Genomic DNA, 14,398 nt, shown 5'->3' on the forward strand with positions numbered 1-14,398 from the left:
ATGCTGGTGTGAATGACCTGAGATGTACCTCCCTGGACTACATGAAAAGAGACATAGAGGAGCTCTCTGAGCATGTAGCCCTGGCCGGTATGACCCTGACCTTGAGTAGCATCTTACCCTCACCAAGAATGATGCCACAATATGAAGACAAGATGATCAATTTCAACAATTGGCTTAAGTACTGGTGTCATTCAAAGGGGATCCAATGCCTGTCAGCTTGGAATGATGTGCTCGACAAGCCAAGATGCTTCGCTAGGGACGGCTTGCACCTGTCACCCCAGGGCTTTCGGATATTGGCAAAGGCTCTTGCTACCCTCATAGTGCCTTTTTTAGGCAAGGCTCAAAAGACAAACCCACCTCCATAGGTATCACAAGGGATAAGAAACTAAGAGTAATGCTACTCAACGCCAGAAGTCTAAACCTCAAGATGCACACACTCGAAACTCTCCTTAGCATGGAGAACATTGATATCTGTGCAGTAACAGAAACCTGGTTTAGGGCTCCCGAGAGCACCCCAGCACTACCAGGTTATACCTCATACCATGCTTTTCGGCCCCAAAACTTGGACCGAACCACAAAGGAGGAGTATCGATATTCATCAAAGATACCCACACCTCCAGGTTGGTGGCAAAGCACAAAGCATCAGAGACTATCCATGTGCAACTAACAGTGGGTAAAACTGCCTTCCAGTTTATAGCCTGCTACAGACCACCCTCCCAAACCCAGGAACCCCACTCGGCCTTCCTGAGAACACTGGAAAATATGAAGGTCTCGCCAAACACCATTATATTGGGTGACTTCAACTACCCAAACATAGACTGGGAGCATTACTCTAGCTCCAACACCAAAGGTTCCTAGAATTTATAAACTCAAATGCTATGGAACAACTTGTTACCACTCCCACAAGAGGGGAAAACATACTGGACCTGATCATCACCAACATGGGGACTGTATGCTCCAGACCAGAAGTGTATCCCTCACTGGTAAGATCAGACCATAAACTAATCTCACTGGATATTCACATCCCGACCCCAGCCCCTGCCCAGAAAACCACAGTGAAAAACTTCTCTAAAACAAATTTCATACTCCTCAAAACTGAGGTGGAATCCTTCAAAGCCCCGGCCTGTGGAAAATATAAATGCATTCTATGAACACCTTCAGGAATGCATGGATCATGCGATCCCAAATAAAACCAAGACCCAATCCTCCAAAGGCAGACGTCCTGTCTGGTGGACCCCAGCCATAAACAAACTATACAATAGAAGGAGGAAGCTACTAAATGATAGAGCAAAATCCCAAAAGGGAAGGCATCACTGATCAGTATTAGCAAAACTACGGGCACTCATAAAATTGTCTAAGGCCAGCTTGAGAGAAAAATTGCACAGGACACTAAGGATAATCACAAGGCTTTCTTTAGTTATGTTAAGAACCTGGGTGGTAATTCCCAGATATGCTCAGAATTAGTCCAAAATGACAAAAATACACGAACCCACAGACATTGCCAACATCCTAGCTGACAGGTTCAGCGCAAACTTCCCTCCCCCCACCAAAGGGCAAATATCTATCCCAGCAGAGTGCTGCCCCACTGACATCTCAGATGCTCAGGAAGAGCCGCCTCCAAAGCAAAAACACAGCATCAATGGGACCAGATGGTGTCCGCGCCCTACGTCTGCGTCCTACATGAACTCCAAGAAGAGCTAAACCTAAACATAAAACTACTGTTCAATCTCAGCCTTACTACAGGATATGTGCCCAAAGAGTGGCGTACAGCAACAGTGGTCCCTCTCCATAAAGGTGGTGCCTCAATGGATCCTGGAAACTATCGCCCCATAAGCCTGACTATCTTGGTCTGCAAAGCTACGGAAAGGATCATCATGGACCTCATAAATAAAGATATTGGGGACCTACAGACACTGGATCCTACCCAGTTCGGCTTTGTTAAGGGCAGATCCTGCCTCTTAAACCTGGTTGATTTCTTTGAAACAGTCACCAAGGCCATTGACGGGGAAGGTGGTCCACACAGCCTACCTGGACCTCAGCAAAAGCGAAAATAACCCCACACGGGCATTATAGATAAGCTCACCAGCTTAAATATAAACCCTATGTCACTAGATGCCTTGCAAACTGGCTCAACCACAGAACCCACATGGTTAGAATTGCTGGAGCCATGTCAGACTCCAAACCAGTTACAAGTGGTGTCCCACAAGGCTCAGTCCTGGGACCTCTCTTGTTCAGTATATATTAGTCGGAGGAAGAGGCCAACACGGAAGGACAGGGGCGGACCAAGTCCGCAGATGACTGCTAACGGTGGGCCATAATCGACTCTCCAGCTGACACAAGCATCCTCCAAAAGGGCCTCATAGAAACAGACAACTGGTGCCAGAGCCATGGCCTCAAGCTAAATGCCAAAAAGTGTATAGTCATCCCCTTTGGCAAAAACAAAGTGCCCACAAATTACCACATAGGTGGTAATCCATTAAGTACAGAAGAAGTAATTAGGGACCTGGAGACCCAAGTTGATCGCAATCTCTCATGTGGCCAAAGTGGTTAGAAACACATTTTATATAGCCCACCTAATCATGAAGGGATTCACATCTAGATCAGGGGAGGTCATCGTGCCTCTTTACTCATCCCTCATCAGGCCCATAATTGAGTACAATGCCCCTTTTGGGATGTACCTTACCAGACACCTGCAGCAACTGGAAAGACCCAAAAAGTACCTAACCAAGAGGATCAAAGCGCTCAAACAGATGCCATATGCTGCCCGGTTAAAGAAACTCCAGCTCTACTCAGTGGCATACCGCCTGTTCAGAGGCGATCTGTGCCTGACGTATAAAGCCATGTCCAACCCGGAATTAATGGACATGCTGCACCTCAGAAAATCCAAATCCCATTGAGCTATGCGCTCAAGAGACTTGAACCTCAGCACTGAAATAAATAGGACATGCTGGAGGGACAGATTCATAACCCTTCACTCTGGAATAAAATCCCAGTAAAGGTTAGGCAGAGTTCCTCATTGACTCTATTCAAGAGGAATCTTGATGAGTGGATGGGAGATCGTAGGTTTACCCCGGTTATCACTTCTGTGTCACTGTTAGACAGAGGCACAGTATACTAACCTCGAAAAAGGGCATAGCAAAATAAATTTAAAATGGGTGGCGAAAGCCAAACACATTCTGGCTAGGCTTATAAATGTCCTAGGGCAGATAGCCTAGTATGAACCTATGAACCTATGAACCATCTCGCCCATGACCACACCAGTGCCACTGGCATACCCCGAACAGGTGAACAAGTCAGGCATCACTATGCCGACCTGAAGTGGTGTAAGGGGACCTCTTGGAGCAGTGGATCCAAGAGGCTAGAATGGCAGGGGCTGTCCCAGCTCTGTGTAAGTATCACTCCACTATGTGTGTAATAATTGCCAGTTCATGTATATCATGGATAGGTATGGCTAAATATTCCTCTTATGTCCTCCACAGCTGCAAGTGAGCGGGTCATGAACCAGGAGGCCCATGGAAGTTGCCTGGAGAGGTTGTGATGCGAGGCAGGTCAGTAATATCTTGCATGTACTGTCATAGAAAATAAATCTAAAAGTATTAGTAAATTAATTGCCTGTATAAAACCTGTATTGTTTAAGGCAAGTACTGCATACACCAGAGAATATGGCTGGAAGAGTCTCATAAAGTTTGTATGTAAATAAAAGCATAACAGCCTGACAATAAATGTCTAACTGCTGGACTGCATATGTATACTCTGGTATCATATGGTAATGTAGATTTGCAATCACGTAATAGTACTGCTGTATTAAGCACTGTTACCCTCACTTTGCACCATAAATATAATGTGTAGGAATGCCTGTATATGACTGGTGTAATCCCCAGAGGCCATTTAGTACAACTGAGAGACACATGCACAGAAAACAGGGAAAAAGGCAGAAAACAAAACCCAAATAGTACATGCAATTGAGACGTGAACTGTTGTATTTTTAGCATACACAGCCACGATTCGAATCCTGGCAGTGGTAGTAGTCTGCATACAGAATCATACCCCACAACTGTAATGATATGTCCAGAATGTCCAGTAAAGTGGCCCATATCTGTTGCCTGTCAACCTGTCCCCCTGGGAAGTCAGTGGGATGATTCCAGATGTATAGGCAGCAAACAAGAAATACAATTGATTGACACACATCTATGAGAACGAAGCTGGCACACTAGCAACTCCCCAAAATCTTATGAGAGTAAGAAGCCACGTATGTCCCATTTACACCCCCATGTTGTCAAGCTGTGGCCAGAGTGTGTACAGTAACAGAGTGAGATGTATGTGCATAATAATAATGTAGAATCTGGTACTGCATGTAGCAACATTCAGTTAGTGCTAACAAACATTTTTCCCACAGGTCTGTCAGATACCAACACTGTGCCCAGAAATACAAGAATAATACCCTGTACTGGTACTGTTTACTTTGGTATTGTATGGCATTGTGACTGATGCAGTTGCTCTGAATAATATGGTATTACTCATCACTGTCACCCACACTGTCCTACAAAATATAACTGTGTAGGAAATCCTGTATAAGAGTGTTGTAATACAAGGTCAGAATTATAAGACAGAAAGCAGATAAGAGATATACAGCAATATCTATATAACACACACAGCTCTGATGAACAGTGTTTAAGTTGTAGCAGACACAGACATGGTCTGAATCCTGGGAGTGGAAGTAGGCTGCATACAGAATCATACCCCACAACTGTACAGATAATACCAGAATGTCCACTATATGGGTCCATATCTTCTTCCTGTCACCCTGTCCCCCTGGGAAGTCTGTGGGATGATCCCAGATGTTTAGGCAGCAAACAGGCAATACAAGTGATTGTCAAACACCTATGAGAACAAACCTGTCACTGTAGCAACCCCCTAAACTGTTAGGAGAGTAATATTTCAAGTATGTCCTATCTACACCCCCATGTTGTCAAGCTGTGACCAGAGTGTTACAGTAACAGAGTGAGATATATGTGCATAATACTAATGTGTAATCTGGAACTTTGTGTGGCAACATTCAGGTAGTGCTAACAAACATTGCTCCCACAGGTACGTCGGATACAAACACTGTGCTGAGAAATAAAAACCTTGATACCCTGTACTGGTACTATTTACTCTGGTATTGTATGGAATTGTGAGTGTTGCAGTTGCTCTGAATAATAAAGTATCACTGATCACTGTCACCCACACTGTGCTACATAATATGACTGTGTAGGAAAGCATGTATATGTGTGTGGTAAGTGACTAAAGGTTGAAGAGGGCGATAGTCTAGATATGCACACCTGCATGTGGTCAAGACATGGCCAGAGTCTGTACAGAAAGAGATGGACAACTATGTGCACAACATCAACCCGGAATCTGGGAGTATATGTAGAAACAGTTAGTGTTAACAAACATTACCTCCACAGGTATACCAGGTAAGATGTGTATACTACAGGTAAAACCAGTTCATGTATAACGATGACGTCAGCCATATCACTGTCCATACTAAGGCTATAGGGTAGTGTAGTAATACTTGTAAGGTACAGATAACAGCACTGACTAGGAAAGTAATGCGGACTACAGGAATATACTAGTTGTTAATTGAAATCTTTCTCCCCCCCCCCCACCATATCGCCAACAATAAACTACATACCCACCCAAACTGGTATGTAATGACTTCACTGTTCTGATTATGTCCTACTGGATGATAAATATTTAAATCTGTTTCCATGCATGTGCTATATTGAAATATCAAACAGTGGTGGCATGGTGCCATCAATGTACCTGCATGCTGTTGTTATTGCCACTGTGGTCTCATATATGGATGTATTCCATTTGCTATGCAACTGTTCCATATCTGGTGTCTGGGTTGATGGGAATATCTATGCATGCTGTTATACCTAACCCTGGAATGTGTTGACTATTACTAACCCACATATGTTGATAAAATTTAAATACTATAGCACGTTTGGGAAGGCCGGTCCCAGCGGACCAACCTGTCCCACCTCAGCTGGCCGTGGCACCGGGCACCATCATGTCCACTGGTCCTGCACCACCTCTGGGTGGAACCGCCTCAGGGGATGGGACTCATCCCCCCGGGAGCGGGTGTGGACAGGAACCTGTCAGCCGTCACCAGGTCTGGGTCGTGGTGTGTAGCAAGCTCTGCAGGGAGGTCAGAGATCTGCTAAGCTAGCTCGAGAGCCATGTGTCACAACTAGAGGGTCAGCCTGGCTCTGCAACTCAGCACAGCCACCTTAGAGGCTCTGAAGGTGCAGTGGTGACTGCCCATGGGTGGGGATCTCAGTCCCACTGTTTCCAGTAGGGGGCTCATGGGCTTCTGATGTCCCAACAACCCTCCCCATCAAGGTGTCTACCCCCTACATGTGTCATATACCACCCCTGTATGTGTCTTGTTTGTCTTGTCTGTTAATTTACACAGCCTATCTCCCCAAATATACTTACTATCCCTCCCCAACATCCCACTCTCACCTGAAAAAAAAAGGGCAATCTGTTCCCCAAAAAAAAATATCTTGCCCCATACATAGCTGTCCATTTCGCACACGTGTCCACTGGACACATGTAATCTGGTCTAATTGGCATCACAACATATTATTGTTGTCCTCATCCCTCTCTCAGGGGTTTGAATGTCCAAATCTACCTCCAAATTCAGTGTATATGTACAGCTGTTGCTGTAGAAGAAATGGGCAGCTATGGACCTTCCCTGCACTCTTCCTGCATATCCCTAGCTATTTCCCTACTGTCTTTCCTTCTTTATGCCCCTTTTTCACCACTTTTCTATCAACCCTTTTTTCTTTTCTTTAAAGAAATTAGCACAGGGGTAAGTGGGAGTAAGCACTTTTAAGCAGCAGTAAGCGGGTTTAAGCCTGTTTGTGCGAGGGTCAGCAATGCCTACACAGGTTAAGCAATTGAAAAGCTGAGTATAAAAACCTGTAACCAGAAGTTAGCAGTGATTACCTCCATGCAAACATGCTTACAACTGCTTAAAAGTGCCTTAATCACTCTGTATCCAACTGCCTTTGTTCTGCCCAGCAACAAAATAAACAGCCTCTGCAAGGCTAAAACCCAGGACCCTGCACACCCTAGCCAAAGTAATTTACCACTAAGCCATGCCAGATATACATAACCCTGATGTTTTCACAAACATATCATCCAGCCCAGTCATTCAACAGTACAGGGAATGTATTTCAACATGTAGATGTATCTGTGTGTGTATATAAATTAATATCTAAATAGATATAACATATCTATATATGCAGATATAGCTATACACACATATATATATATATATATATATATATATATATATATATATATATATATATATATATACATATATACATACATATGCATACATCTATATATATATATATATATATATGTAAATATATATATATATATATATATATATATCTACATCTATATGTCTATATATACAGCAAGTTATATATATGTTAGTAGATATATATATCTATATAGGTATATACGGACATACATCTGTAGATAAAAATGGGAACATAAAAACATATATGTCCACATGCACTGTTAATGGGGTTGAGAGGCCCCAAACAACATACTTCCTGTACGAATAGGTATTCGCCCCCCCCCCACACACACAGCCAAACACGTCTGCCCTGCAATACACTACCAATTGTTGCAGATCCCATAACCAGGACCTGACACGACATGGGCACAAGATGTTAACAGTACTCCATCCCACCTGTATGATGTCAGGCTGGTATCAGTAACATATCATGCAGTACAGTCTGGCTCCCATAGGGAATGTACAATGTGGAAGCAATCAACATCCCTAGGATACATATACATAGACACATATATGCAGATACAGATATACATATATATAGACATATATGTAACTACACATACACACGCAGAGATATGTATAGAAGATACATATGTAGAAGGTGGACGCAATATGGAATAGCCACTATGCCTAAAGTTACCACCTTACCAACTGGTCACTGTATGAACCACCCATACAAATGACAATCATTGCCTGCAACATATACCCACAGAGAGGTCAAAGGATATAATACCACACAGGTTTGCATACATGGGAAAACTTTATTTGTGTACTATTACAGTTGTATATGCCATGTCATATAACTGTTTAAACACTGACATCCCATATAAACAGAGTAATGCAACTGTGTAACAGTTATACTAATACAGTACCGTTTATATTTTGAAGTATGATACCATGATCCTGAATGGGTTAAATGCAGAAATGAATTGGAGATGTCTATTGAATGATGTTAAGTAATTGATTAATTGTTTTATTAATTTATTGATGTGGATATATAGGCAGGTGGATTGTTTTGTAATGTTATACTCCTTGAAAGCTGATTTTGCTGAGACGTCAGAGTAATAAAGTGTGTGGATTATTCGCCTGGTGGTCTTCTTATCTGGTTTGGTGCTTCATCTACTTGTGGTTATATACTAATACAGTAGTCTGGAAAGATTTACATATGTTAGTGTCCAGGCCGATGCCTTCAAGTAGTACAATAGTAAAGACAGACTGGGCCACAAGATACGAAATAATCAACAGTAAGTAATGCAGATGTATAGTTCAGCAGCCTCTATCTACACTCTCTACACAATCTCTAGGGGGTAAAGACCTCAGTTGACACAATTGGATGTAACGGTTACATAACAAGGCATAACTAACACCATCACAAGCACACTGATAAACAGAACAGTCTGTATGGCAGGAGACAGTAGGCCTGAATTTACCCAAGGTGGATTGTATGGTAAAGTACATCCAGATACCTTAAAGGCAGCTTACCCCTGATATCCCCACATGTTGTAACAGCCTAGGTTAGTTATGATGCATCCCCCCCTAGACTCAATAATACAGGGCCACATTCCACTGTTACATACACTGGCCTCTGGAGTGCATAATGGCACACATGTATTGTATAGGTGAATCCCACACATATATGGCCCCAACCCCAAAGTATGTGTGGGGGACACAACAGCAGTGGACTGATGGCAGGAATGGCAGCATGACATACTCACAGCCCACTAAAGAACAACCCCTGACAGCATGTCATATGTGCAGAGCCTGGTATGTAGGTGGAGGACAGAGAACACAGGCCCATATGTGTAAAACTGTTGTCATACACTAAGCAAGTCACTGGTGTTACAGAATAGTCTGCAACATATCCTTAGTCAGGAATATGAAGTTAGAAATAGAAATGGATGTAGCCATGTACTGATAGCATTCAATACACACACTGGTAGTGATATATCTGACACAAGACCTGCGTGGTGGACAGACAAAACATAATAGGTACACCTCTGCCATCAAGAGGATAAGCCCACAGTTGAGAGCTATGCAGACAGACTGCATTCCAAGTTAAACTAGTATGTACACAAAAACCCTGTAACACCAGTTCTATACAATGCATACAACAACTCTACTCACACTCTGTCTGTAGTTCTGGAACCTCCTACAAATATGTAGCTGGCTTGAGTGTGCAGGTTCTCCTGTAAGAGGTATTGCTACCTGCTTTCTGTAACACTGATGCCCACACACAGGAAGGATGTCCATCATACAGGAAAGGTAAAGGGAATATGCCCACATAATGTAGGGATTTATAGTAGGTGGTTGCCATGACAGTGGCAATTGGAAGTACTACACAGCAAGCTGCATGCAGGTAGCAAGTGGAGGACACTGACTGGTGCAGAGGCCATCACCTGATCATGTGCATCACCTACAAAATCCATGCTGCAATCTATTCAAAGCAGCTCAATCCATTTACTGGAGAGAGACCGAGATAGAGAGTAAGAGAGGGAGAGTGAAAGCCAAAGGCAAAGCCAAAGCCACAGCAAAAAAAAAAAAAACAAAGAAAATAATTACATCCAGCAAACTATCCAGAGCAGACATCATTCCCACAACAGGTATGTGAAGTATATATGCATGTAATTGAATGTAGTACTTGGTCCATAATAATGGGATTGATGTGGAACGATTTATATGTGCCAGCAGGTGTTGTTGTAATGATGCTCAGCTGAACAACTGCTATGGACAATAGTGTCTGTCCCTGTGGGTAGTGGGCCATAGCTGTCAACTGTGCAGATCAGCACTGACTGACAAGATGTAAGCCATCATAGTGTGTGTTGTGTAATGGGAAGTATGTACATTACGTGGCCAATAGCAGGTGGTGAAAGTAATGCCATTATGATGAACACGTGCGATGCACAGACCACCCCTTGCAGGATACTCAGGTCAATCTGTAATTTTGCATGCAGGAATGCCATAGGTGTGTAATAGGGTTACCTGCAATCTGGTCCTACATATACCCCCCTAATGTCAGGCTGTGTCCATATGTGGCACCTGTCTGTGTTGTAGCAAGGCAGAACAGTGCAGCTGTGCATGAAGTTGTTGTGAGATTGTGGACCTGATATCTGAATATACCCCAAATATAAGTATGCATATGTGTACATATGTACACATATATAATATATATAAATATATATACATATATATATGTATGCCCACAAATATACAGATACCCATGTGTAGACATATATATGAACACATATATACAACATCACATATATCTACACATATATAGATATATACCTATATGCACATGTCTACATACATACAAACACACACACAAACATATATGTATGTAAATACATGTCCCCAGTATGACTAACACAGTGCTGCATGCTGTGTGTGAGGAAACAACACACATAGCAATACACACAGATATCTACAGCTGGCAGTGTGTGCAACATGGACAGGTATGTCACATGTGAACCCCTTGTTGGGACCACATAGCCCTCATCTGTGAAGTATGGAATGGGAATATGGGGAAGTATGGCAGGTATAGTTGTGGAGGTGGTCAGGGTTGGTAGATATAGAGGACAGTCTACAGGGGTGGTATGTGACACATGTGGTGGGTAAACCCCCTGGATGGTGTGTGTGGTCTGTGATGTGGTTGCCCCATGGGCCCCAATATGGACACAATGGGAACAAGCCCCCCACCCACTGCTACTCACAACAGCAGTCCACGTCCTGAAGGTGCCTAGCCAGGAGGCTGAGCAGGAGGAGCATGTCGGCCCTGTGAATGTGTACTGGGCACCTGAGAGTGATGTAGCACATCCCGCATGTGTCTGTGGAACCCATTATGGAACAGACCCTGGACCTGACCTCAGGGGACAGGAACATGTCTGTGTGTGCCACCAGGGGGGGACAACATCCCCTGGGTTGGTTCCACCTGACAGTATTGCTGGACCAGTACACAAGGAGGCCCCAGGGTGGGACACACATGTGATATGGCCGGGTAACATGGGCATATGGGTTTGGAGAGGTGGTTCTGCTGGGCAGTAGTACATATACATGCTATTGTGTCACTGTTATAGAACATAAAAGTATCTGGAGCATTTCTCTCTCCCGCCTGAAAAAACACAGCTCTGTGGAACCTAGTCGGACTTTCCCGGTCAACAAATCATAAATAAAAATAAAAATGAAAAATATGTTAGTAGTAATAGTCTACACAATCCAGAAACATGTCCAGCAGCATGCATAGATATCCCCAATAACACAGCATGACAGATGTGCAGCAATCACAAAGCAGCCATACCACAGGCATATATGGAACCATAGTGGCCCTGACAATAGCATGCAGGTTAATAGTCTGTAACAGGCCAGCAATGATAGTGTCCACACAGGGAACATGGCTACAAACGCATACCAGAAAGTGTGGTACAATACAATATCTGTCCCACTGGTAGGTACGTTATAGCAATACCTAATGAGTTGTGTGTACAGTTTGTTGTCACTGATATGGTGGGGGTGACAGAGATGTGTATTAAGAACTGTGGTAACCTTGCTGTATGAGTTGCTCAGACCTGTTTCCATTTTTATGTCTTTCAGCCAAGATGTCACATGCACGGCTACCATCTGATTCAGCTGCTGAAAATGAAGTACTGCCACATATTTAATCCAGCACTACCCTGTCCTGTTTGGCCGGGCCACCCATGAGCAGCAGGAGTGGACTGCCCTGTGAAATGACCTAGTCCACAGGGTCAATGATGTCAGACTGCACAACTACAGTTATGAGCAGGTCCGGCATCATTGTTCTGACCTGCTTCGCAATGCCCGTTGGCATACTGCTGCAGTCTGGGGGGATCAACTTGCCACAGGGGGTCATGCCATCCATCCCCCCCTGACATGTGTGGAGGAGCTCCTGGCCAGCCTTGTGGCACTTGCCTGTCCGGCCAGCCACCAACCGCCAGACACCTTTGTGGAGGTAGGTGCCACCCACACACCGGCCGAGGATCGTGCAGGTAAGGCCACAGGGCACATCAGTAGACCACTGTTGCATATACATCTGCATCGGTACAGGTGGATCATGCATATCTGACATGTCATAGATATATTGTGTTGCTGCATAGTAGTGATAAACAAATGTCCATATGTGGAAGTATTGTGGAAATGTACCGTTGATGTATTGTAATACTGCACCCACCCTGTAGCACTGCCACAGGTGTGGCCACTGACATTGCATCTCTCACCCTTTTATGCGGGTCCCTCCACAATACTATCAAGGCAGCAGCCTGTAGCTGGTGAGTATGGTTTATGTGGATGCTTGCCAACACACTGGGCATGTAATGGTGATGGTATATTCCATGCACACATCTAATATACCTACCCAGAATGCATGCTATACATGTGCACGTATTGTTGCTGTGAAATGCACAGCATCACATGGCTGACCATGATGGGGTATTGGAAGGGTATGTCAGACACCTGCATGATAACTAACATCCTATCATTGTGTAATGTATCCACAGGGAGTAACATAATGGTTGGAGACATGGCCTACAGTAGGGACATGTTTGAAACAACACCAATATACACTGCAACACCATTGCATATACCTGTATGACATTGGCAACTGCTGCAGAGATACACTATGGCATAAGGCATTACAGTAGTCCACATTATCAGCTGGGACTAGGCTGTAACGTGGTGTTCAGTGTATGGGACACTGCAAAGTGACACACATGTGTAGGGCTTACTTGTCATGCATCTGCAAAAAAGGCTGAAGGAGGGAGGTGTCAGCACTGCAGCAGGGATCCTAAGGATGCTAAAAATGGCTGTATCTGCACATAGTCATGTTCAGGACCTGTGGCAGACGTAACCCTACCCCCACAGCAATAGTGACAGTAGTGTGTGAACACCAAGGGATGTGTACATGCATAGACCTTGCAATCATGCAGATTAGGGGGATGTGTAGGGCAGACTGAACATACACTGGCAATTGCAGATGGCCCATGCTGGTATACCCCCGACAGGAGTAGTGACTGCTGTAGTACACACAAGAGGTGCAACAAACTGTCATAGCACTCATATGCCCGCACGGAGTGTATGCATCTCGGTCAGCATCCACACACCTAACACATTCCATAGACACTGCATGCAAAAGTACAGGACATATGTCACATATCGGGCTCATAGGTTCATAGGTAGGTACTAGGCTATCTGCCTGAAGGCATTTATAAGCCTAGCCAGAGTGTGTCGGCTTTTGCCGCCCCATTGATTAATTAACTGATCCTCTGTCAAGCAGAGCCAATTAAGTGATCCCAGGGGTGTATTTTCTGTTACCCATCCACTCGTCAAGGTTTCTCTTGAAGAGTGTTAGTGAGGGTCTCTGCCTGATGTAATTTAGAATTTTGTTCCAAAGCATGAGGAGTCTCTGTGACAGGAATCTATCCCTCCAGCATGTTCTATTTATTGTTGTGGCAAGGTTCAGCTCACTAGAGTGCGTGGCTTGCAGCGACTTGGATTTCTTTAGATGGAGCGTGTCCATCAATTCTGAATTGGACATGGCTTTGTAAGTCAGGCAGAGATCATCTCTGAGTAAGCGATATGCCACTGATTACAGCCAGAGTTTTTTCGGTCAGGCTGCATAGGACATATGTTTGAGGCCAGTAATCCTCTTGGTGAGGTACTTTTGTGGTCTTTCCAGCTGTTGGAAGTGTCTTGTGAGGTACTTCCCAAATGGGGCATTGTACTCTATGATGGTTTTAATGAGTGATGAGTAGAGGGGCATTATAACCTCTTTATTTCTAGATGTGGACCCTTTAGTAATTAGATGGGCCACATAGAAGAATTTCCTAACTACTTTGGCATTATGATTGTCAAAGGAGACATTACTATCTACCTGGGTCCCCAGATCTCTTATTACCTCTTCTGTATTAAGGGGGCTGCCACCTATGTTGTAATTCGTGGGTGTTTTGTTTTTCCCAAATGGGATGACTATGCATTTTTTGGCATTTAGCTTGAGGCCATGACTTTGACACCAGGTGTCCATCTCAG

Source organism: Protopterus annectens, chromosome 5.part0 (genome assembly GCF_019279795.1).
Source record: "Protopterus annectens isolate FY-2018-M chromosome 5.part0, PAN1.0, whole genome shotgun sequence".
Taxonomy (NCBI): domain Eukaryota; kingdom Metazoa; phylum Chordata; order Ceratodontiformes; family Protopteridae; genus Protopterus; species Protopterus annectens.